At 52.1% G+C, this 26,460-nt stretch overlaps 1 pseudogene across 1 annotated transcript; it reads right to left on the reverse strand.

Annotated features, from left to right (window-relative positions):
- Window positions 1-1,301: 1,301 nt before the first annotated feature.
- LOC113610465 (immunoglobulin lambda-1 light chain-like) lies at window positions 1,302-23,680 on the reverse strand (annotated as a pseudogene). Its single transcript, XR_003429092.1, has 4 exons — window positions 23,635-23,680; window positions 16,056-16,337; window positions 2,124-2,175; window positions 1,302-1,654 (listed from the first exon to the last, which is right to left on the reverse strand). The product of XR_003429092.1 is annotated as an immunoglobulin lambda-1 light chain-like (transcript).
- Window positions 23,681-26,460: the final 2,780 nt, after the last annotated feature.

Consider the following 26,460-nt stretch of genomic DNA (forward strand, 5'->3'; position numbering starts at 1 on the left):
AGGGACCTGTACTGGGGGCTTGGTGTTTGAACTTTACCCTCAAGATGCTGCTACTGGGCCAGTCTGGCCCTGGGCCAGACTGACCCTTCCGGTGGCAGGGCACAGTGAGCCCTCACCTCCAGGAACTAGGACCGAGGCGGGGCCTCCAAGAAGACAACACCCTTTCTCGGCCCCTCCCCCAGTGCCCTGACCCAGATTTCTGACCCAGAGGAGGGGAAGGGCATGATGAAGCCAGCCCCTCCAACCCAAGACCCCTGTCCCCCATGGTCCCTCTTTGGCCCTAACAGCTCTGTCGCCTTAGGCCATGGGTCCCAGAGCCAGGGACCTGGGTCCAGGTGGGCTCAGAGCTCTCCAGGTAGTTTGATGCCTGGCTGGTAAGGCCTGGAGAACATTTAACCGGGGCGGGAGGGAAGCAGTGCCCCAGAGCAGAAGCTAAGATCAAAGTCCCCTCCCCATGAGCCCAGGAGGAGAAGGGGCCGCAGGAGGCCAGGGAGGAAGGAGGCGGAGACTGGGCTGGGAGGCCCCCAGGAGTGGCCCAGCCCAGGGACCAGGCAGGACACAGAGGGAGAGGAACGTGGGCGAAGGTTCCCGAGTCAGTTATGCTAACAGCCATACTGGAAAGAAAGGACAAGCCGGGGGCAGGGAGGTGTGGAGGGTCCCCACCAGGGCAGGGAGGGAGGGCTCATCTGGAGGTCACCAGCCATGGGCAGCTCCGGCCAGGAAGGTGGCAGGGGGTGGGCACGGCCTTGTGCTGGAGGAGGAGTGGGAAGAAGGAGAGGGCGGATGGGTGGCGTGTCCTGGCTGGTTGCCTGGGAGACGCCCCCACCCAGGAGACTGTGAGCCTCTCCCTTTAGTTACTTTCTCACTGGCGCCTAGGATTCCCCACCCCGCCCCAGAATTCTGGAGAGGGTGCAAATTAAATAAGAGACAAAAAAAGAACTGAGCAGAGGGCTTCCCTGGTGGCGCAGTGGTTGAGAGTCCGCTTGCCGATGCAGGGGACACGGGTTCGTGCCCTGGTCCGGGAAGATCCCACATGCCGCGGAGCGGCTGGGCCCGTGAGCCATGGCCGCTGAGCCTGCGCGTCCGGAGCCTGTGCTCCGCAACGGGAGAGGCCACCACAGTGAGAGGCCTGCGTACGACCAAAAAAAAAAAAAAAAGAAAGAAAGAAATGAACAGAGATTTCTGAATAACGATGAAAACATTCTATTGAGAGTTGATTGGGTGCAGGAGGAAGGGCTGGGGGGACCAGGATGGGAGGGGGGACCAGGATGGGAGGGTAGTCCCCCCCAGGGGACCCGTGGCTCCAGGCCCCGGAGGGTGGGGGGACCAGGGACCTAAGGGCACCCTGAGGATGCCACTGTCTTCTCCAGGGTGCTCCCCTCATGCGTGACCTGGCAGCTGACCCTGTCATAAGATCTCCACTCGCTGGCCGTCAGGGCCAGGTAGCTGCTGGCCGCGTACTTGTTGTTGCTCTGTTTCAAGGGCTGGGCGGTCTCCACGCCCCTGGTGATGGTGGTGCTGCCTGCCTTCCAGGCCACCGTCACGCTGCCCGGGTAGAAGTCGTTGATGAGACACACCAGGGTGGCCTTGTTGGCCTTGAGCTCCTCAGTGGAGGGCGCGAACAGAGTGACCGAGGGTGCAGACTTGGGCTGACCTGTGTGACAGAGGAGGGGGTGTGAGATGCAGGGGAGGGTCTGGGGTTGCCCACCCCCATCATGGCCTCTTTGAGTGTCCCCATGGTGGCCCTGCTTGCCTTCTCTGTCCCCCCTCCCACTCAGCCCCTGGACAGCAGACAGTCCCCAAGAAGCTGTTCCACATCACTCTTCCGGGTGACCCGGCCAAGCCGTCCCACGTGCAGCCTCAGTGTCCCCGTGTGTAACCAAAGCAGCTCTCCTCCCTCCTTACGACCCCTGTCGGACTCTGCAGGTGGCTGCTCCTGCTGTTGGGGTCCTTCCTGACGGTTACCCCAAGACCAATCTGCCTCCCCAGGCCCCAAGGAGAAAGGTGGGGGTCGGTCCTTAAGCTGGGAGGGCAGAGGGGAAGCAGCCCCCAGAGAGAAAAAACTGACTTTCCCAAGACAGCCGAGGGTGGGACAGGCTGGGAAAGCTGTGAAAGCCACTTACCTAGGACGGTGAGCTGGGTCCCGCCGCCAAAGACGTACCATGGTGACTGAGACTCGGACCAAAACCCGCCGGGCCAGCACCTGGGGCCTGTCCCCCGGGGGCCAGGATGGAGCAGGGAACTGCTGGGCATGACGGGAACAGGGCTGTAGCAGGCAGGGCTGTGTCCTCAGGTTGGGGGGGGGACAGCCAGCCCCCCCCCGAGGCTGGGGCACTCCTGGGTGTCCCCATGCCCAGCCCCCTGTCTGAGGAAGGAGCCACTCTCACCTTGTCACCCAGTGTGTCCCCCTAACTCTGAGGCTGTCCTGTGACCACTGAATCCTCAGTGCTGATGGTGCTGCTGAGTGCCGAGTCCCCTCAGGTGGCCATGTGGTGTGGCAGAGTGAGTCCTGAGCTGGCTTGGACCTGCCTGACCTCTTCTGGCCTCATTTTAGGGTTTCTGGGTGTTCCTTCCCCCATAATTTCCCACAGTCCAGCCAGGCAGCTTTCTTCCTGGACCTGTGGACACCAGGTCATTTGGGGGCCCCCTGCCCTGTTGTCTCCACTCACTGAGACGCAGTTCAGTTCCTCCTCTTTCATGAAGCCTTCTTGGATCTTTCAGATCATTGTCTTTCTGTCCATCTGTTTTTCCATCCATCATCCATCCATCCATCCATCATCCATCCATCCATCCATCATCTATCATCCATCCATCCGTCCATCATCCATCCATCAACCATCCATCCAACATCCATCCATCATTCATCCATCCATCATTCATCCATCCATCATCCATCCATCCATCCATCATCCATCCATCCATCCATCAATCCATCATCCATCCATCATCCATCCATTCATCCATCTATCATCCATCCATCATCTATCATCCATCCATCCGTCCATCATCCATCCATCTATCAACCATCCATCCATCATCCATCCATCATTCATCCATCCATCATCCATCCATCCATCCATCATTCATCCATCCATCATCCATCCATCCATCCATCATCCATCCATCCATTATCCATCCATCATCCATCCATCCATCCATCCATCACCTATCCATCCATCCATCCATCCATCCAACCAACAATGGCTCCCAAACACTTGCCTGACAAGCAGTGTTTTACATTCTGGGACATGTCAGGGCCCTTCTGGCTCTCACCCCATCTCTCCCTGAAATCTCTCAGGTGATGGACAACAGGGCCCTCATCTGGGTCAAGTCTAAGGTCCCTCTCCAGTTCCTGTTGTACCTAATGTCTCTGCAGGATGTAACATAGGGTTGGCCCCTCTTTCCAGTGACTTGGTTCTCCTTGATGTCTGTGACCCCCACTTTCTTCCTTCTTTGTTTTCCCTTTCCCCTGACCCATGCATGGCTACTGATCCCCAGACTGCCTCCCTGGGTCCTCCTTCTTTGCCATCTTCCCACAATGTGCCCACATGATGAGGCTCGAGTCTATTCCAGCTCCAAACCCTTTCCTCATCTCCACTTAAGTTGCCTACTGATCATCTCCAGCTGGATGCCCAACAGGGAACTCTAACTCACCACTTCCACATGAGACTGACCACTTTTCTCCTATTCCAGTTCTCTTTCTGTCTTTACCTTGTCACAGGTGACCATGAGTGCTCTCACCCCCAGGCCAGAAAACTTTGTCCTTAGATTCTGCATCTAAATACTCCTTCTTAAATTTAAAACAAGGCCCCAAATAATTAAGAAACAACAGAACCACCCTCAGAGACTCCAAAGCCACAAGAAGTTCCAGGTTTTGCCTTTGCTGATTTAAATTCCCAACTCATACAAAGATGCAGCATTGAGTTGGGGCTCGTTGGATGCAAGAATCTCTGCCAGAGGATCAGACCAGTGTGCTTTCCACCTGCTAAGCTGGCCCAGTTAGCTGTGGTTGGTTTTGTGACACAAATATAAGATCTTTTGCTTTAAATTTTTAATTGTTTTAAAATTATAAGAATATTAGATATATAACACAAGTAAGCAATCTAGAAGTGCATTTAAAAAGTGCAGTGAGGGCTTCCCTGGTGGCACAGTGGTTGAGAGTCCGCCTGCCGATGCAGGGGACACGGGTTCGTGCCCCGGTCCGGGAAGATCCCACATGCCGCGGAGCAGCTAGGCCTGTGAGCCATGGCCGCTGAGCCTGCGCGTCCGGAGCCTGTGCTCCGCAACGGGAGAGGCCACAGCAGTGAGAGGCCTGCGTACCACAAAAAAAAAAAAAAAAAAGTGCAATGAAAGGATACTGGGGACTTCCCTGGTGGTCCAGTGGGTAAGACTCCGTGCTCCCAGTGCAGGGGGTCCGGGTTCATTCCCTGGTCAGGGAACTAGATCCCACATGCATGCCGCAACTAAGAGCCCTCATGCTGCAACTAAGAAGTCTGTGTGCCGCTACTAAAGATCCTGCTTGCCACAACGAAGATCCCACGTGCCAAAACTAAGACCCGGTGCAGCCAAAATTAATTAATTAATTAAAAAAGAAAGGATACTAGACAGTAACTCAAAGTCTCTATTCACAGATGACATGATCTTATATACAGAGCAAATAAATTCCGCAGGTGCGTGATCAACACACTAGCAGTGAACAATTCAAAAAGCGAAATTAAGAAAACAATTCCATTTGCAATGGTATCGATTAAGAATAAATTTAACCAATGAGGTGAAAGACTGTACACTGAAAGCTGCAAAATGTTGTTCAAAGAAGTTAGAGAAGACCTAAATAAATGAAAAGATGTCCTGCGTTCATGGATTGGAAGAGTTAATATTTGAAAGAGGACAATACTAACCAAAGTGATCCACAGATCCAATGCAGTCCCCATCAAAATCTCAGTGGGTGATCATACAGAGATAGAAAAGCTGATCCTAAAATTCACATGGAATTGCAAAGGACTCCCATAGGCAAAACAGTCTTGAAAAAGAACAGTGAATTCCCTGGCGGTCCAGTGGTTAGGGCTCCATGCCTCCACTGCAGGGGATACCCTGTTCAGGGAACTAAGATCCTGCAAGCCCTGCGGTGTGGGACAGAAAGAAAGAGAGACAGAGAGAGAGAGAAAGAGAGAGGAAGGAAGGAAGGAAGGAAGGAAGGAAGGAAGGAAGGAAGGGAGGGAGGGAGGGAGGGAGGGAGGGAGGGAGGAAGGAAGGAAGAATCTCCTCAGCAAATGGGTTGGGACAACTGGACATCCACATGCAAAAGAATGAAGTTGGACCCCTACCTCATACCATACACAAAAACTCAAAATTGATTGAAGACCTAAGTGTAAAAGCTAAAACTCTCTCTTAGAATAAAGCATAGGTGTAGATCTTCATGACCTTGGATTAGGCAGCAGATTCTTAGATATGACACTAAAAGTACAAGCAATAAATGAAAGAATAGATAAGTTGGACTTCATCAAACTTCAAAACTTTTGTGCCTCCAGGTACGTTATCAAGAAAGTGAAAAGACAACTCACAGAATGGAAGAAATAATTTGAAAATCATATATCTGATAAGGGTCTAGTATCCAGAATATATAAAGAAATCTTATGACTCAACAAAGCAACAAAAAGACAACTGATTTAAAAGCTGGGCAAAGGACTTGAGACATTTCCCTAAAGAAGATATAAAAATGACGGACAAGCACTTGAAAAGACCCTTAACATCATTAATAATTATAGAAGTGCAAATTAAAACCACAATGAAATACCATTTCACAGCCAGTGGGATGGATATAAAAATAACAATAATAAAAAAAGGAAATAACAAGTGTTGGTGAGGATATGGAGAACTGTAACCCTTGTGCATTGCTGGTAGGATTGTAAAATGGTGCAGCCACTGTGGAAAACAGTTTGGCCAATCTCAAAAGTTAAACGTAAAGCTACCATGAGACCCAGCAATTCCACTGATAGGCATTTACCCAAAAGAATTGAAGACAGATACTCAGAAAAACACTTGACATGAATGTACATAACAGCACTATTTACAATAACCCAAAGGTGGAAATAACACATTAACTAATGAACAGATAAGCAAAATGTGGTATATCCATAAAATGGAGTATTGGGGCTTCCCTGGTGGCGCAGTGGTTAAGAATCCGCCTGTCAACGCAGGGGACACGGATTCAAGCCCTGGTCCGGGAAGATCCCACAAGCCTCGGAGCAACTAAGCCCATGCACCACAACTACTGAGCCTGCGCTCTAGAGCCCGTGCTCTGCAACAAGAGAAGCCACCGCAATGAGAAGCCCGCGCAACCCAATGAAGAGTAGCCCCCACTAGCTGCAACTAAAGAAAGCCAGCACACAGCAACAAAGACCCAACGCAGCCAAAAATAAATACATAAATAAATTAAAAAACAAAAAAAGGAATATTATTTGGCCTTAAAAAGAATGACGTACTGACTCCTGCTACAACATGGATGAACCTTGAAAACATGATGCTAGGTGAAATAAGCCAGACACTAGGGTCTTATATTGTATGATTTCATTTATATGAAATACCCAGAATAGGCAGATTCATAGAGACAGAAAGCAGGTTACTGGTTGCCAGGGGCTGGGGAATTGGGGGAATGCAGAGGGACTGCTTTGGGGTTTCCTTTGGGGTGATTAATAGACTCAGGAAAAAGATAGTGGTGATGGTCGCAAAACATAGTGAACGCACTAAATGTCACCGAATTGTGTATTTTAAAATAGTTAAAATAGTGAATTTTGGGAATTCCCTGGTGGTCCACTCATTAGGACTTGGTGCTTTCACTGCTGGGGGCCGGGTTTGATCCCTGGTCAGGGAACTAAGGTCCCACAAGCTACTCGGCCAAAAAAAAAAAAAGTGAATTTTATTTTAAGAGAATTTTATCTCAATTTCTCAAAACACTGACAGTACCGAGTGCTGGGGAGAATACAGAGCAACTGTAACTCGTACACATTGCTTGTGTGAATGTAAAAAGTTTTAGCCACTCTGGAAAGCTGTTTGGTAGTTTTATATAAACATACACTTACCCTCTGATCAATCAAATCCTACTGCTAGGTATTTAACCAAGGAATGAAAACTCATGTTCAAACAAAGACTTGTATGCAAATGTATATACTGTCTTTATTTATCATTGCCAAAAACTGGAAACAACCCAAATGTTCCTCTATTGGTGAATAGTTAATAAACTCTGATACGTTCATAGATGGAATCCTACTTAGCAATAGAAAGGAACAAACTCTAGATAAAGGGGATAATTGGATAATTGCAAAGGTGTTATACTGAACTAAAGAAGCCAGACTCATATGGTTACGTACTTGGAATATATTGAGCAATAAAAAGGAGCAAAGTGTGTACAACCAACAGTCTGGATGAACAGCCAGAAAACTATGCTGAGTAAAGAAAGTCGCTTCCAGGGCATATATCCAGAGAAAACCATAATTCGAAAAGACACATGCACCCCAATGTTCATTGCAGCACTATTTACAGTAGCCAGGACATGGAAGCAACCTAAATGTCCATCACAGAGGAATGCATAAAGAACGGTGACAAAGCGATAAAGAGGCATGGACATATATACACTACCAAACGTAAGGTAGATAGCTAGTGGGAAGCAGCCGCATAGCACAGGGAGATCAGCTCGGTGCTTTGTGACCGCCTGGAGGGGTGGGATAGGGAGGGTGGGAGGGAGGGAGACGCAAGCGGGAAGAGATATGAGAACATATGTATATATATAACTGATTCATTTTGTTGTGAAGCTGAAACTAACATACCATTGTAAAGCAATTATACTCCAATAAAGATAAAAAAAAAAAAAAAAAGAAGGTGTGGTACATACATACAATGGAACATTACTCAGCCATAAAAAAGAATGAAATAATGCCATTTGCAGCAACAGGGATGGACCTAGAGATTGTCATACTGAGTGAAATAAGTCAGAGAAAGACAAATACCATATGATATCGCTTATATGTGGAATCTAAAAAAATGGTACAAATGAACCTATTTACAAAACAGAATTAGAGTCACAGATGTAGAGAACAAACATGGTTACCAAGGGGCAAATGGGGGGAGAGATAAACTGGGAGATTGGGATTGACATATACACACTACTAAATATAAAATAAATAACTAATGATAACCTACTGTATAGCACAGGGAACTCTACTCAATACTCTGTAATGGTCTATAAGGGAAAAGAATCTAAAAAAGGGTGGACCTATGTATATCTATAACTGATTCACTTTGCTGTCCACCTGAAATTAACAACACTGTAAATCAATTATACTCCAATAAAAATTTTTTAAAAAAAGAAAAAGAAAGAAAGTCGGTCCCAAACGGGTACATGCAGTATGATTCCATTTATAGAACAATCTTGAAAGGACAAAATTAGAAAAGAAGACCAAATTAGTAGTTGCCAGAGTTAGCAGGGGCTTGGGAGGGAGAGAAGTGGGTGTGGCTAGAAAGGAATCTTTGTGGCCGTGGAAATGTTCTGTACCTTAACTGTGTCCATGTCAATATCCTGGTTGTGATTTTTTATTTTACAAGACATTACCGTTGGGAGAAACTAGGTGAAGGGTAGATGGGATCCCTCTGTATTATTTCTTACAGCTGCATGTGAACCTACAATTATCCCAAAATAAAAAGTTTAATTTAAAAAAAGATTACATACTGCATGATGCCGTTTATATCTCGAAAAGGCAAAACTATAGGATCAGAAAGAGATCAGTGGTTTCCATGGTTGGGGCAGAGAAAGGGATTGACTACACAGAGGGCGCAGGGAATTTTGGTGGGGGGTGGAAATGTTCTGTATCTTGATTGTTGTGAGGGTCACACAACTCTACAGTTTTATTAAAATTTATACAACTGCTAATACCAAAAAGGATGAATTTTACTCTGTAAATCGAAATAAAACAAAAGCAGTGTGCTAGTATGACATATTGCAACCTGTTTATAAAAATCTTTATTATGTCATTACAGTTGTCCAAAAAACCGTATCAAATGACTGTGTAATACTCCCTACCATGAATGTACCATAGTTTACTTTACCTTCCCTTATCATTGGACATTTAGGTTTCCACTTCTTCCCCAGGAACACACTTACAGTATTTAGCTGAAGTTCTGATTATATCATCAAGATAAATTTCTAGAGGTGGAATTGCTTGATTAAAAGGAATGTATGGGGCTTCCCTGGTGGCGCAGTGGTTGGGAGTCTGCCTGCTGATGCGGGGGGCGCGGGTTCGTGCCCCGGTCCGGGAGGATCCCGCGTGCCGCAGGGCGGCTGGGCCCGTGAGCCGTGGCCGCTGGGCCTGCGCGTCTGGAGCTTGTGCTCCGCGACGGGAGAGCCCGCGGCAGTGAGAGGCCCACGTACAGCAAAAATAATAATAATAATAAAAAGGAATGTATGTTTTTATGAGTCTTGGTATGTTATTCCAGAAATTGTTTGTTCCAGAAATTCAGCCTCCCGCTGACAGTCCATGACTGTGCCCGTTCCTCCCCATCAGCACTCTGATAACGTCACTTTAAATTCACTTGGCAATTTCATAGGAGATCTTGGTACCTGGTTACCGTGGACCTCCTCCCCATCCCCAAGGCACAGGCTTTGGCCAAAGCCCCTTCTCCACGTCTCTTCTCCATCCTCTAATCTGCCCTCACAGTGGTCTCTGATCTGGAGCCATTTTTCCAAAACACAAACCTGATTCTGACAGCTCCCCACTTAAATCCCTCAATGACTCCTCATGGACCCCAGTATAAAGGTCTGGGTTACAAGACCCCCATGGTCTGCACCCCGCTCTCCCTGGCTCTGGATGCTCCCTGCGGGTCTGTGCACCTCAACTCTCCTCCTCAGCACCCCTTGCTCCCTTTGCCTGGAGCCCCCGCATCATGGGTCAGCGCCCTGGATCTGTAAGACCAGCTCGGGCATCCCCCCCAACATCTTACTTCTCCTAAAATGGTCCATGGGTCTGCCCTATGCCTGGACATGACCCCCTTGGTTCGGGCCCACCCTGAGGACCCTGAGTGGTCTGTCGGGTGAGTGGATGTCCTCGGGGAAGACCAACTTCTTGCAGACCATCCCTTCTCTTGGACCATTTTTTTTTAGATACAGGACACAGCATTCTCTTAACTTGCAGCAAAAAAGCCAAGGGGGCATCCTGGCTCCTCCCTCTCCTGGTCCTCTCACCTCCTGTCTCTGTCCACTCTGCCCATGACAACACCCACCTCCCTGAGGCCTCTCTAGTTCTGATTTCCCGCCCCCTCCCACCCACCCAACTCCAGTCACATTTCCTTGCAAACATTCCCCCGGACCCCCCAGATGAAGTCTATCCTCCAGGGACAGGTCCTCCACATCTGGGCCTGGCCGCCCCTCTAGCCTCTTCTCAGACCCACGTGCCGCAGCCCTGTGGACCCCCGGGCGCTTCCTGAGGGTTCTGTGCCTGTGCTGCCTTGCCCAGGTGGACCCCTTGACCTGAACTCCAACCCCAGTGGGGCCCCCTCTGTCCTGCAGGCAGCACGCTGCATGTGGTGCTTGTCGCCGGGCCCCTCTTCCCTGGACCTTGAGCTGGGGCCTGACCTGATGGAGGTCCGTCTCTCCTCGTGTTCTCCTGGATCCTGCCCTGGCTGTGCAGTCCCTACCGGACGCTGCGGTGCCGGCCCTGACCTGACACTCACAGACACCCACCCACCTCCATGGCTGTGCTGCTGGTGCCGCAGACTCCACTCCTCCTGTCCCAGACCTTCACCACCGCGGCCCCAGCATCCCTGGGGCAGGCGTCAGGCTGCAAGGCCCTCATCCAACTAGGACCCCTCACTTTGCAGAGGGGGAAACTGAGGCTCAGAGAGGCGGACTTGTCAGCCGGGTCTGTTTAGGGGATAGGGATGGGGACAGCTGGAGGCTTGGGCGTTGGAGTCAGAACCAGCTGTGTGACCTTGGGCAGTTGCCTCACCTCTCTGGGCCTCTATCCCTGTAAATTGGGGGTGACAGAGGGACCTGCCTTGTGGGGCCACTGAGAGGGAGGTTCTGCCCCTAAATGGTCAGTGCCCACGATGAATGTGCTGCTGTGTCACTGATCATCACAAATGGTCCCAGATGCTCAGCAGTTTGTCCAGGGACCTCCCACCACAAGCAGAGAGGAGGGGGTTGGGGTCACACAGCAGCAGCAGGGGCAGACTGCGGCCCCCACGGACCCTCGCCCAGGCCTCTCTCACGGAGGTGCCTGCACCCTGGTGGGCTTGGTCTCCCAGGGACCAGTCGCAGGAGGTGGTCCTTGGCTGGGGGACCCGGGGACACCAGGGAAGGTCCCCTCACCACACAGCCTCAGCCAGAGCTTGCGCCCTGGTGCTCCAGGGACCAGAGCCTGCCCAGCCAGGGGAAGGGCGAGGAGGTGGCTCACCAGCTAAGAGGAGCCCCAGGGATCCCAGGATGACAGCAGCCACTGCCCCCTCCTGCCCCTGCCTCCCTGTTCCTGCTCTACCCTGAGGACCAGAGCGAGGTGGGCGAGGCACTAATCTTGGGTACAGAATGTAAGGGGCACCAAAAAACTCAGTAATTCAGATAAATATTTTAATACAATATAAAAAAATAAAAATTAACGCAAACAAATGCACACTGGACAAAATGTCAACCCTTCAAATAAAGCCACCGTCTGCCCAGGCCCCTCCTCTCCAGCTGATGCTCCCTTCTCGCCCCTCTCCCCTCACCCGCTCTCTGTCCCCACTCCCAGTTCTGCCTGCAGGGACCCTCATGTCCCCCCATGATTCCCTCGGCCCCTTACCTGTGCCACAGGCTCCAAGGGCTGCTTCCTGCCGGGGTTTCCTTGCGGGGGGCCGTGCTCTGCGGTGCTGGCGTCGGGGGCAGCAGGCCATGGGCGCCCACGGCCAGGCCCAGCACTATTAGAGGCCAGTTGTGCCTGGGGACACAGCTCTGACCCCTGCGGGCCTCACAGCCCAACTGGCCTGTCCTGGGCCTCATGTGCCCTCAGGTCAAAGGCACCTCTGGCCGATCCGCTGGCGTGGGCTCCCTGGAGGGGTGTCAGCAGGTGCACCCGGCTCCCCTCTCTGGCAGTAGCCGTCCCGGTGCGTCCTGGCCCACATGGCCCTGGCCTCTGCTTGGGCCTTCTCTGTCCCTGCCCCCAGCACCCGGCCCCCTCCAGGGCCCATGGCCGTTGCTCCTGGGGGCCTCTCCCAAGAGGGGCACCCGCCAACTGCTCTGCTGTGGTCGGAATCCGGGGCTCAACCGCCTCACACTGCAGCCCCTGCCGGCCCCACCCCTGGGACCCTGGGTGGGACACATCTGCTCCTGCCCTAGTTCCCAAGGGCGCCTGTGTAGCATCTCCCTGGGGCCTGGAGAGGCCCAGGAAGGCGGCCGAGTGCCAGCGGAAGAGGAGCAGCCGAGGCCTGAGTTCAGCAGGGTGAGGCTGGGGCTTCTCTTCCGACCAGCCTTGGGCGGGGGTGGTGAGAGGGGAGGAAACAGGTGCAGGTTTAGCAAGAAGCCGGTTTCAAGTCAGGGAATCGTGATTTCATTATAAAATGGTGTGTTTAATGAACTGTGTTCAGCACCTCATGGTCTCACTCCCCCCGCCCCGTCGTGTCTCACACACACACACACACACACACACACACACGCTCATAGATTTTATCCAGAGGTCACCACCACGAGCAGAGTGTCTGGTGCACAGTGGGGACTTCTGTGAGGCTCCCCTTTCCCTCTCCCGTCCAGGGGAGCCTGCCTGCCTCCCCAACATCTGGATGCATCATCGCCCAGGGACCCTGTGCTTTGGGGTGGGGTGGGCGGTGGGCAGAAAAGAGGCACTGAGCCCACCTTGGGTAGCGAGGGCCTGGCTCTATGCTGGTGCTGCCAGCAGTGATGCCTCAGGAATATTATACATAACATAAAATTTACCATTTTAGCCACTGTTAAGTGTACAATTCAGTGGCATTAAGTCCCTTCTCATGGTTGTGCAACCACCATCCACATCCAGAACTTTCACACCTTCCCAAACTGACACTCTGTCCCCATTAAACACGATCTTCCCATCCGCCTCCCCAGCCCCTGGGAATCACCCTTCTGCTTTTTTTTTTTTGCCATCCTGCACAGCCTACGAGATCTTAGTTCCCCGACTGGGGATCGAACCTGAACTCCCTGCAGTGCAAGCAGACTCTTAACCACTGGACCACCAGGGAATTCCCCACCACCATTCTGCTTTCTGTCTCTATGATTTTGACCCCTCTAGGGACTAAGTGGAATCAGACGGGATTTGTACTTTCAACGTGCTTTTTAAACTGGGAAGTGCTCCACGCACAACACAGATGGAGGATGACTATAATTATATTTCTTATTATCATCATGGGGAGCTGGCCCATCTGGTGTGGCTTGGGAAAACCATCAGCCATCAAAAAACAAACGAATCGGGCTTCCCTGGTGGCGCAGTGGTTGAGAGTCCGCCTGCCAATGCAGGGGACGCGGGTTCGTGCCCCGGTCCGGGAAGATCCCACATGCCGCGGAGCGGCTGCGCCTGTGAGCCATGGCCGCTGAGCCTGCGCGTCCGGAGCCTGTGCTCCGCGACGGGAGAGGCCACAGCGGTGAGAGGCCCGCGTACCGCAAAAAAAAAAAAAAAAAAAAAAAAAACGAATCCCTGATGCTATCCAACTGCCACTTCTCAAATTTTGTGTTGCAACTCCCAGAGGTTGTGGAACCAATTCAGTCAGGTGCAGCCAGAGTCCTGCAACAGTGAGGTCATCCAGAGCAGACGGAGAACAGAGGACGTCCACGTGAGGGGGGGGCAGCTGGTTCGTGGGGTCCTGCCTCAGTTATCCGAAAACATAGATACACACTGGATAGTGATGGGAAATGCATTTCTTACTGGGGCTTTTGATAGAAAAACCTTTGGAAAACGCAGTCCTGGTCCAGTTGTGTGTAGGAGATGGAGCTCCTTGTCAAATCTGCCCTTGCACATCAAGTTTGTGTTTGAACTTGAGTTCAAGTTCAAACTGGATGGAGTTCGTGTTTGAAACCACTCTTTGCTTCAGGTCCTGATGGTTTGTCCATCTCTGTGAGGTTCTCCCCAGGGGCCCCCAGAGTGAATTTCATGGATGCCACGTGCCCTAGTGGAGTTGGGCCATTCCAGACATCCTGTTGGCATCTGTCCTACCGTGGTCATGGGATGCGTAGCAGACAGACTGATTTCCCCATATCACAGGGAGTTCAAGAAGGCCACCATGAGGTCAGACTCCGTGGACCGATGTGACTTTGCTTAGATCCTCATGTCCCACACACGCTGACCGGGCATCCCCGAGGCCAGGTACTGCATCCCAAGACCTCACGGTCCTTGGGAAGATGGGCCAGCACTGAACGGTAACTGGGTGCGGGTGCCCTGACACGTGACATGGGGTATAGGGGAGTCCCTGGGAGGCCCTGATCCAGTCCAGCTTCTCCCCATGTGGTGCTTGGCCCACTCCAGCCTCATACCTGGGTTCCTTGTACCTTGGGGCCTGGGGTGGGGTTCCTGCCAGGGTCCAGGCTGAATCTGCTCCCTCCCCGCACCCCTGTGTGGGTGTGACACTCACCCACTGCCCGGGGCCCAGAAGCTGCGGTTCCCCCGAGGATAGCCCCAGGTCTCGGGGAGAAGAAGGGGCTGTCCCTGAATTCAGTGACCCCAGCTACTCCCCATAACCTGCCCTGCACCTGCTGTTGCTACAAACCACATCCTCCTGTGGTGGCCATGGTTGGAAATCCGGGTCTGGCTGGTCCCTGGAGACCCTCGGGGGATAGGCAGGGCCTTCCCAGCTGGTGCAGCTGCAGCTCTGGTCTCCTGGGCCTGTCCCCACCCCGTCCCTGGACCGAGAATGGCCGAGGGCTGGATTCAGGCCGAGCCAGAGAGGTCTGGGTCCAGATGTCCTGCTCATCAGACCCCCTGCTCAGGGTCCCTGGCTCCTCTGTGCCCCGCCCCCACCCGTCTCCCCTGGAGCAGAGGAGTGTGTCATGTCCAGTCACTTCTGCCCTGCTCCCGTGTCAGAGGGCACCCCCTGCCTCCTCCTGGTCAGCCCCGTGTCCATTCTCCATCCCACAGTCCCCAGAGACTCCTCCTGTGGCCACCAGGATTCCTCTCTCCCAAGTCGTCTCCAGAGCAGACACGTGGGTCCATCTTCTCCAAGTCCCAGGTGTGAACGTTCTAGAAAATTCCAGGTTCTTGGGATCACTAGATCTGCTGTATGACTCCCAAGCCCTTCTCTGGGGGTGGTCTCCGCTACTGTGGAAGGTTGAAAACATTCTCCAAAGCCCAGAGGTCTGGAGGTTTCATTCGATGTGAGAGTGACGCTGTAGTCACCCTTGTTTATTTAAGGCCAGTGTGAGAGTTAATTTTATGTGTCAACTTGGCTGGGCCACAGTGCCCAGATATTTGGTCAAGCATTATTCTGGATGTTTCTGTGAGGGTTTATTTGGATGAGATTGACACTGAAATCAGTGGATTAACATGAAATTGATGCTTTGAGTAAAGCAGATTACCTCCCTAATATGGGTGGGCCTCACCCAGTCATCTGAAGGCCTGAGGAGAACAAAGACTGACCTCTCCAGAGCTAGAAGGAATTTTGCAGCAGATGGATTCACTGCCCCTTTTCTCTGGGTCTCCAGCCTGCCGGTCCATCCTGCAGATTTTGGACTCACATCTCCACAACCATGTAAGCAATTCCTTAAAATAAATCTCTATTTATAGACACACACACCCTGCTGGTTCCGTTTCTCTAGAGAACCCTGGCTCACACAGCTCACCCCATGGTTGGTCATTATGATTCCTGTTTCCCAGACGAGGACACTGAAAGTTAGGGCCTTGTTTAGGTGCAGTGATGTGACTTTGGGTGGAGAAGGAGTAGAACCTTCTTGGTCCAGGGTGGAGGTGGCAGGGGAGGAGTGGGCGTGGACTGTGAGCACCAGGCCGGGGTGGCTGGGGGGGGGCAGTTTCATGCCTTGAGTCCCCGTCTGTCACGTCACCATGAGTCACGGCTCCCACTGCCATGGTAGATGGCACTGTAATAGCCTCGGCCTCGGCCCAGTCCCCGCTGATGATCAGGATGGCTGTGTTCCCTGAATGGAGCCAGAGAATTGGTCAGGGATCCCTGAGGGCCGGTTGCTATTGTCATAGACGAACAACACAGGGGCCTGGCCCGGCTTCTGCTGGTACCAAGATGCAAGTTTATGCATGACGTTACCTCCTGAGCAGGTGATCCTGACCTTGTTCCGGGGGCTATTGACACTGAGGGCTGCTGGGTCAGTTCATAGGAGGCCGTGGAGCCTGTAAGAGAGGAGGAGAGGGGACTTCCCTGGTGGTCCAGTGGCTAAGACTCTGCGCTCCCCATGCAGGGGGCCAGAGTTTGATCCCTGGTCAGGGAACTAGATTTCACACGCCACAACTAAGGAGCCCACATGCTGCAACTAAGACCCGGTGCATCTTAGTTAAATAAATAAATATTTTTTAAAATGAGAGAGAGAGAGGAGGGGAGAGGGGACTTGAAGATGAAGGCCCATTCCCAGGGGCTCCCACCCTCAGGCTGATCCTGTAGCAGCTGCGGGGGGGGGGGGGGGGGGGGCGGGGCCCCCCCCCCGGCGGGGGGTGGGGGGGGGGGGGGGCGGGCCGTGCACAGCACCTGTGCAGAGAGTGAGGAGGGGAGCAGGAGAGGGGTCCAGTCCATGGTGGAGATGCCCCGAGCTCTGTCTTCTGCACCTGAAGCTGGGCAGGACCTACCAGACCCTCTCATCGTGGCTCATGCAAACCTGACCCCTCCTGTCTTTGCTGTGGCTCCCTGTGCATCTGAGGCGCTGGTCCCAGTTAGGGGCGCGGCCATCTCGCTGGGCTCCCCACACCCCGCAGGGGTTCTCCCTCTGCCCTCCTGCCTCAGGGAAGGCTGGCTCTGCCTTTGGGTCTGAGATGTGGTAAGGGCCCCAGAACTGGCCCCATACGTGCCTCCCGCCGTGGGCGCCCCCTTCAGGCGGCTCAGAGCAGAAACAGGAGCAGAGCCCCCTCCTTCCTGTTGCTCTCCGATGCCTACAGCACTGCCGCCTGGCCCTGGTCACACCTCCCAGGGAACATTCATCCCTTTTATGGAGGGTCGTTTGCATTTCAGGCATCTCTCAGGCCTGGGTCTACACAGATTCACAAGAAACAAATCAGTAGTCCCACTCATCCAGTAGTCCTTGCGGCAGGCGGTTTTGACGGAGAGAGAGGTGCTGCTGGCAGCGCCATATCCCTGTTTCCCTGGGCGGCAAAGCTCAGAGTGAGGGGTGGTCCGTGGGATTGAGGAAACCAAGGCCGCAGCAATAGCCCCTCCAGGGAGAGGCCTCCAGTTTCCGTCGGGAGAGGGCTGAGAAAGTGGACGCGGGGTGTGGGGCGCGGGGCTGCCAGGAGGGCAGCTGCAATCCGGGAGTCAGGGCTGCGAAGCCACAGCTGGAGGGTGGTCGAAATGCCCAAACATCCGGGTCTGAGTGGGAGGGAAGGGCCTGCGCTTCTGAGCCAGAAGGAGCCAGAGGTCAACCGTGGGAGGTGAGCGTGCTCTGTGCGTACAGGCACACCTGTTACGTTGCTTCTGGTTTCCAGGTGCTCCTGAGAAGCATCTCCAGAGCATCACCTGCTTGCCCACATGGGTGAGAGTGCCTTAGTGAGGTTGAACCAGATGACAAGGGCGCAGGAAGTGCTCTGAGACTTTCACGTGCGTGGAACCACCAGGGATCTTGTGAAAATGCGAGTTCAGACTCAGCAGGTCTGGGGTGACCAGGACACATGGCATTTTTTACAAGCTCCCAGGTGATGCTGCCGCTGCCAGCCTGTGGACCCACATGGCGTAACGGGGTGTAAAGGGCACTCTGCACTGCCCCCTGGCGGCCTTGGTCGCGGTGTCTGCACTTGTCCAGTGGGTGATGGAGGCCGTCGGTGGTCACCGCGGCCGGAGGGGCGATTCCCAGGGACAGCTCTGACGTCCACTGAACTGAAGCTGAGGTTGAACTGGATTGTCGGAGGGTAGAGCCCCGGGAAGCCGCGTTTCTGGGTCAAGGACGTACTGATGAGATGCAGGAAATGAGAGAAGGGTTCGGGTTTGAGGGGCTTTTGCAGACTCCCCAGGTGGACGGCGGTCACTGGAAGTGGAGGGAGGGAGAGGAGCGGTCGTGGTCGGCCTGTGAGGACGACCACCCTCCCAGCACCACCTCCCTCAGCTGCAGTCCAAATAGTCCTGCGGAGGAGAACCCTGCTCCCAACTCCCGGCCTCCGGCACCATTATGCCTTGAGGGCATGAAACAGAGCTTTAACTTTATTTATTTTTTATTTTTATTTCTTTAATTTTGAGAGAGTGGTGTAAGGTGGGTACTGTTATCCTGAACTTATCCTTAATTTTTCTTCTTTTGGGTGAGTAAACTATTTGGGATCCTGGCTTAGTAACTACCAGTATCACATGGAGGATTTCAAAATTTTCACATTCTTGTGCTCTTTCTCCATTTAGGGTGTAATAATAATTGTCCTTTTAAGGAAGATGTGATGTGTGTGTGTATATATATACATATACACACAAGAGAATATTACTCAGCCATAAAAAGGAATGAAATAATTCCATTTGCAGCAACATGGATGGACCTAGAGAATATCATACTAAGTGAAGTCAGACAGAGAAAGATAAATATCGTATGATATCACTTATATGTGGAATCTAAAAAAACCCAACACAGGTGGGCTTGTATACAAAACAGAAACAGACTCAGGAGCAGAAACATCGAGAGCAGACTTAACGTTTATCAAGGGAGAAATGTTGGGGGGAGTGATAAATTGAGAGTTTGGTATTGACGTATACACACTGCTGTTTGTAGAATAGATGATCCATGTGGACCTACTGTACAGCACAGGGAAATCTACTCAGTATTCTGCAATAACCTAAATGGGAAAAGAATCTGAAAAAGAATGGATATATGTATATGTATAACTGAATCATTTGGCCGTACACCTGAAGCTGACACAACACTGTGAATCAATTATACTCCAATATAAAATAAAAATTAAATTAATAAAAAATGAATGGGAAAATTTTTTTAAAAGAAAACAACAACAACAATAATAAAGATCCACACGCCAAAAAAAAAAAAATCATCATCCTTTAGAGAATTAGCTGGAGTGAAGGTACCTTGGCACAAATTTTTTAAAGACAAACGTAAATGGACTGTTTTTGACACATTGTCATGTTCCTGGTTAGACACCAATTTGAATGGGCTTGTGCTACCCAAAGACAGAACAACTTACCATAATTGCAATGGATTTAAACACCTCAAATATCTTGTGCCCACGAACCTGGAAGATGCTGGCACACTGACTTGTGATTTCTATGACTGGTAAATAAAGGGAAAAAAGATCAAACATTTATCCTGCCTTTACTATGTGAACAGTCCCTTGGGTGCCTAAATCACTGAGGAGGGGACGTTTTCTTCATAGTTTTGCTAGAATGAAAATATCCTCGTTTTACATCCCGTCGTGAATGAATGAATCTGGTCATTGGGCGTGCATCACAAAATTTTTGTGATGCAACTTAGAATAAGACGCAAGGGCCCTTCATGCCCTAAAGGGCGTCTCAGTGTTAATCCCACCCCCCTCTTTATGTGGGGCCACTTGCCCCAGCTCATCGTGACAATCCCATCACAACCACACCGGCCTCTGTGTGCACAGAGAGCCCTTGCATTTTCACTCTGTCTGACTGGCACGTTCCATCCCCCAAGACCCCTGGGCCTTCCTCAGATCCTCTCCACTGAGGATCTGGAGGTCTAACCCAGGTCAGAATTTCAGGCCTCTGGTCTTCAGTACCGCTGGTGACATGTCCAAGCCTGCTGGGTTCTGTGTTTCTGGGTCAGACTTGGGAGCAGCGTCAAGCATTTCTGTGCACAGACCACAGCTCTCAGCACCCCTGCACCCCTGTCCTGTGTCACAGTCAGGAACCCTGCTGTGATACTTGGGGGTGGGGGAGCTCTTTGGGTACCAGGCAGCAAATCCCAACAATCTGGGAACCCCACCCTATCCCACATCTCTCACCTCCATTAACAATTCAGAAAGTTTCCCAAATGTTCCCTTCCCTGCATTGACCTTTTTCAATCTTTTCCTTCCACATCACTCCTGATTACTGGATATGATCACTGGATTTGCAAGTTTTCCCTTCTTAGGGAATCACAATGACCCCAGCTGTCTAATGGGGTCCCGGAATGATGAGATCTTTGGGACCCAAGAATTCATTCAGTCCTGCATTCGTCTATACATCCATTTACTCAACTCTGTTATCAGTGTATATCAGACCCAGAAAATGAGATGAAGAGGTCCTTCCCACTGAGAATTTACGGATTAGTAGAGGAGAGAGACTTGCAAACTAAGTTCAGAGCTGCACAGCAGGTGCTAAATATAGTTAGGAAAACATGATGTTTGCACATCGCAGGAAGTTATTAACTGCATAAAGAGGTCAAGGAAGTCTTGCCCAAGGAGTGACAGTGGAGATAACTGCGGACCCCAGAGTCAGTGCAGCCAGCTGGGGGTCATGGCAAAGGGACAGGAAGTCCACTGGCAAGTAGATGGCTTGGACAGAGGTTTGGAAGCAACCGAGAGCATCAGCAGAAACAGATGGTGAGGGCAGCGCACAAGAAATGGGACTTGGGACAGAATCTGGGCCAGTCTCCAAAGGCTGTGTCACAACATGGAGTCAATTTTACCCCTTCAACCTGTACTGTCCTGTCACAGCCAAGGCAACCGTGGACCACTTGGAATGTGGCCGGTCCAAATTGAGATGAGCCCCGAGTATAAAATACACACTGGGTTTTGAAGATATAGTATGAAAAAAGAGTTAACCATCTCATAACTAATTGTACATTGCATGTTTAAATGATAATATTTGAAATGCATTGGTTTAAATAAAATATGCTATTAAACATCATTTCATCTGTTTCTTTTTATCTTTTTTTAAAAAATGTAGCCACCGGAAAATTGGAAATGGCAGATGGGGCTTGCATCCGTACCTTTGAGGGTGGGAGACAATCGAGGCTAGAGCGGAGGAGTGCAGGCAAGGCTGGATCTGGGAGTAATAAAGATGAGGAATGGAGGATCCAGGCTGCAGCAGGATGATGGGCAGGAGGTCAGATTTTGGCCGGGTAAGAAATGACTCAGACTAAAGGAAAGGTTTAGACAAGGGGGAGGCCAGGCCTGGTGACTGATGAGGAAATGATACCACTACTTTGTTGAGCACACGTTACAGTCAAGTGCAGGTTAAGCATTTTATAGAAATTAATTGGTGCTATTATTATCCTCTTTACAAACAACACTGGAAATGTTGGCCTAGCATCCAAATGACCCTTCTGCGGCTGACCAGAGCTAAGACTCATGCTCTGCCTGGCCCGAGGCCCGGGTCCAAGGTCCCATCCTCCAGGAATATGGTGAGGCAGGCGTGCTGGGATGATGGAGGAGCTGACCTGACTCCCTGCTTTCTGGGTTTCTTGTCGTGGCTTGGAATCCCGGAATCACAAAGGATGAAAGCAAGGGAAGAACAGGTTACAAGCAGGTGACAGAGTTCTTTGGGGACCACCTAGATGGCCTTTGGAAACCTGGGCCTGGAGGCCCCTGCCAGGAGACAAAGGCTCCATGCAGGAAGAACTCAGTGCATTTCAGAGAGGAAGCCCAAAGGGTGCTGGGAACTGGCCGGAGCTGAGACCATTGTCTTACAGGCGTCGCAGGCCACACATGGAAGGGCTGATATTGACATGAATGTACCCTTCGAGGTCTTTTCAGCCATGATAAATGGACATTCTCAGCCAAGTTTGGATCACAGGGGAGATGGTTTGCCTGGCACCTCTCTGAGTGGGAGGCATGTCCACACGTGGTGTGGACGTGGGTGTACAGGGTCCCTCTCTGCAGGGCACACACTGGCTCACCACCCAGGGGCTCAGGGTGCAGATGTGGGCCAGGGTAGCAGGAACCCACTGTTCCCTCTTTACCCAACAAGCTCATCGGCAAGGCCACGCACACGCCTTGTATCCCTCCTGCCCCCGGGTCTTCCAAGGGTCCAGAGGGTTAGTATCCTGGAGTCCTCAGGCAGGAGGAGTGACCTTGATCACCCCACCGAGTGTGGTTTGGCTGAAACCTAGAGGCAGGAACTGGGTGTTTCTCTGGAGCAGGGGTCAGCAAAGTATGGCCTGAGTGCCACATCCAGCCCAGCCCTGTCTGTTTCTCTAAATAAAGTTTAATAGGAAACAGCCATGCCCGCGTGTCCACATATTGTCTGTGGATGCTTTTGAGCCATAAGGACAGAAATGAGTAGTTGCTACAAAGATCACATGGCCCAGAAAGCCAAAAATATTTACTACATGGCTCTTTACAGAAAATATTTTCCAGCCCTGCCGCTTTCCTGCACAGAAGAGGAAACGTCTTTCTCTCTCCTAGACCAGTGTCTCTCAGGTGGGGTGGTTTTGCCACCTTGGGGGCCTTTGGTGATGCCTGGAGACATTTTTGGTTGTCATAACGAGGGGCAGGAGGTTGTTTGGTGGGTATAGGCCAGGGATGCTGCTCGACATTCTGCAGTGCACAGGACAGCCCCTCTACAGCAAAGAGCCATCTGGCCCAGTGGAGGACCTAGACCACCCCTATCACTGGGCACGGCTCTCCTCCCCAGAGGCCCAATGAAGGCATTTTCTAAGCAGCTTACCCTGTGCACAATCAGGTGACAATAGGGGGTCCTGTCCCTGGCAGGGGCATCCCCCAAGATGCTATGGCAGCCCCCTGCCTCCCAGGACCCACAAGACCAGGGGCTCTGGCCAAGCAGACCGTGACCGGCCAGGTCTCCTGAGACCTTCACCCTGGTTGGGTCTTGGGTGCGTCCCACTCATTCTGACTGTTCGCAGAACATCTGGGGCCTCCCTGGAACAAATTCAGACCACCCAGCAAAACAAATTCCCAAGACACAAGCAGATTTAATTCCCGAATCCAGCCTCCAAAGGGGTTTCCAGGAACTTCTCCTCACCTGGGGCAGCCCAAAACCCCACCCTCCTCGCCACACCACCCTCTCCTCGGGGAGGCGTGCCCTTCTGCCTTTGGTTCAAGGTAAGCGTGTCCTATGGTGCCTGGGAGGCTGGAGCAGCAGGCTCCCTTTCCTCCCTCCTCTCTCTCTGCATCTCCGGCCCCTGCTCCATGTCTCCGGCCCCCACGGCGCAGAAATACACAGCCTCATCCTCCGGCTGAAGATCAGAGATGCTCAGATACCCTGTGTTCTTAGCCAGGTCTTTGGAGCCAGAGAAGCGAGGGGGGACCTTGGGGCCCTGGTTCTTGTCCGAGTGGGAGAAATATCTCAGCAGGAACCTTGGGGGGTGGCCGGCCCTCTGCTGGTACCAGTAGATGCTGTGAACACCGACATCATGGTCGCTGCTCAGCGTGCAGGCCAGGCGGATCGTGGTTCCAAGGGACGAGGACACGGATGGCGGCTGATTCAGCACCGGCTGAGGGCCACAAGCTGGGGACACAGAAGCATGTGGGCATCCAGGGCAAAGCAGGGCAAGGGAAGGGGCCGGGGGCCTTGAGCTCTGGGGGTTCTCACCTGTGCAGTGGGCCAGGAGCGCCAGCAGGACAGGGGTCCAGGACATGGTGCAGCCGAGCAGAGCTCTGCCTCCAGTGTGCACTGGGGCCCCGGGCCCTCGCGGGGCTGCGCCAGCACCCTCCTCCTCCCTCCCAGGGGTGGGGCCGTTGCACGCCCAGTTCCCAGTGGCCATCCCAGACTTCTTGGGTTTGCATTGTTGGTTAGGGGGACGGCCCCGTGGTGGCCTTTGCAGCTCCTGCCTTGGCCCCATGGAAGCGTTTAGGGAGGAAGCACCTGCTTGGAGCTCGCGGGCCAGTGCCCAGGAGGCCAGGCTTGAGTCCCTGAGGGGTAACTTCAACATCCCCCTGAAGAAGATGAGCCCCACAGAATAAGGTTCTTGTGCACATTTATGTGCCTGGTGAACCGGGAAGAGAGGAGAGGTACTCAGGGTGGAAAATACCTGCTTAGTGCTGCAGAAAGTGTAAGGGGCCCTGGGGGTGAGGGGGCCACTCTGTCCACTCCCATGTCCCTAGCATGCCCTCCACCCAAACCCAGCCCCTTTCCTCCTGGAGTAAAGCTGGAGTGACTAGCAGCTTCCTAGAAGGGAGCATCTTGGCGGGGGGGCCCAGGGCAGGTGGAAATGGAGGTAGAGTACCCTTACCCACTTCAGCCCTGCCCTGGCCCTCTGCCCCCTCCTCCTCATGATGATCTCCCCAGGGATCGGGAGAGGAGGCGTAAGTGAGCTCAGTGGTCCTGGGGGCCCACTCCTTGGCCAGACCTGCACCTGCATTCTCAGGTCTATAAATAAGACGCTGTGTGGGGAACAAGGGGTTGTACAGAAAAGAACTGGCTGCTCTTTGTCCCTGGCACTTGGAAGGGAGTCTCTCTAAATCCTTGGAATTTCCCAAGTGATAGGAGTGTCTTAGTTATTCATGGGGGACCCTGAGTTTATGCTAATGAGTGATTCAGGATGGGGGCTGGCCATGAAGAAAGCCCCACCGTGTGATTCAAAGCTTAGGGCTTTAGGCCATGAGATACCAGCACAATCCCCAGGGCGGGGAGGGGGGCCCGAGGCTGAGTCCAAGCACTGAGCCAGTGGTCCCAGCAATTGTCCTGAGTAATGAAACCCCAGTGGAAACTGTGCACACAGAGGTTCCGAGGAACCTCCCAGGCTGGTGCACTGTGGGCGTGCAGGAGGGCAATGCATGCTGAGGACACAGCAGCCCCGCATCTGGGACCCCATCGCCCCTCAGGCATCTCTTCATTTGACTGCTTCTGGTTTGTAGCCTTTGCAACAAAACTGGAATCATAAGGATGGAGCTTTCTTGAGTTCTGTATTTCTACCAAGTCATTCAGCCTGAGGGGGCTTGGGGACCCCCCAGATCTGTGGCCAATTGGTCAGAAATACAGGTGGCCTGGGACTATCTGAGCTTGCAATCTGAAATGAGCAGTGTTATTTTGGGGGGGAAGGGGGCTGTGCCCTTAACTTGTGACAGTTTACCTAACTCCATGTAGCTGATGTCAGAATTGCATTGCAAAGGGCACTCAGCACTGTCTGCTCCCCATTCTCCAGCTCACTAAGCAGGCACTTTGGCCCAGTTATGGACTGGATTGTGTTCCCCCAAATCCGTATGTTGAAGCCCTAACCCCCAATGTGACTCTATTTGAAGGTAGAGCCTTTAAGGGAGTAATTAAGGTTAAATGAAGTCATAAGGGTTGGGCCTTAATCCTATATGACTGGTGTCCTTATAAGAAGAGAAAGAGACACCAGAGCTCACTCTGTCTGTCTGTCTGTCTGTTTACCTATTATCTAGCTACCTAACTATCCATCTATCATCTATTAATCTATCTGTATCTCTTATCTAATTTTTATTTTTTAATCTTACTTTATTTTTTAAAATATTTATTTATTTATTTGGCTTCCCCGGTCTTAGTTGCTGCATGTGGGATCCAGTTCCCAGATCAGGGATCAAACCAGGGCCCGCTTCATTGGGAACGTGGAGTTCTAACCACTAGACCACCAGGGACTTCCCATATCTATCTATCTATCTATCTATCTATCTATCTATCTATCTATCTATCTATCTATCTATCTCTGCACATACACGAAAAGGCCATGTATGTGAGGACACAGCAAGAAGGCAGTCATCTACAAGCCAGGAAGAGTGGGCTCACCAGAAACCCACCCTAAAGACACCTTGATCTTGGACCTCTCGCCTCCAGACTGTGAGAAATGAATTTCTGTTGTGTTAAGCCCCCCAGTCGGTGCGACTTTGTTATGGAAGCCCCAACAGGCTAACACAGGCCCAACATTCTTTCCTATAACTCCACTCCTATATTTCTCCAGAGGCACTTAGGAGGCATCCATACGGACCCGGAAACAGAGGAAGCGCACAAACAGAAACCAAGCCACTGAGGGAAACAAAGTTTTCTCCGCATAAAGGGGCGTGAGCCCAAAACCCTGGGGGAAATCATTGTTTCCCCATCTGTTCAACACATATCCACCCTGCTCCTGCTCTGCCAGGCACTGCAGATGCCACGGCAGATGTGAGGGCAAGATCCTTGTCCTCACAGGGCCTACACTCTCTTGGAGAGTCAGGCTGGTGGACCTGTTGGAGAGGCAACGGCCCTGAAGGTGGCACTGTACTGCAGTCCCCGAGCCTGGGCCCGCGATGTCCCCCGTCATCCTGTCCTTCTCCGGCCGCCATCTTGGCAGACTGCTGACAGATGCTCCACGTCCCCCAGAATCCTAACCGTTGAGCGAAAGGAGTTGATTTCTAGTGTTCCCCAGAGATAAGGATTGAAAGGAAATGTTAGCTGGGCTCAAGGAAGAGGTGAGACTGCATC

The sequence above is a fragment of the Aethalodelphis obliquidens genome, unplaced genomic scaffold, assembly GCF_003676395.1.
Source record: "Aethalodelphis obliquidens isolate GAN/ISIS:26980383/991018 unplaced genomic scaffold, ASM367639v1 scaffold63, whole genome shotgun sequence".
Lineage (NCBI taxonomy): Eukaryota > Metazoa > Chordata > Mammalia > Artiodactyla > Delphinidae > Aethalodelphis > Aethalodelphis obliquidens.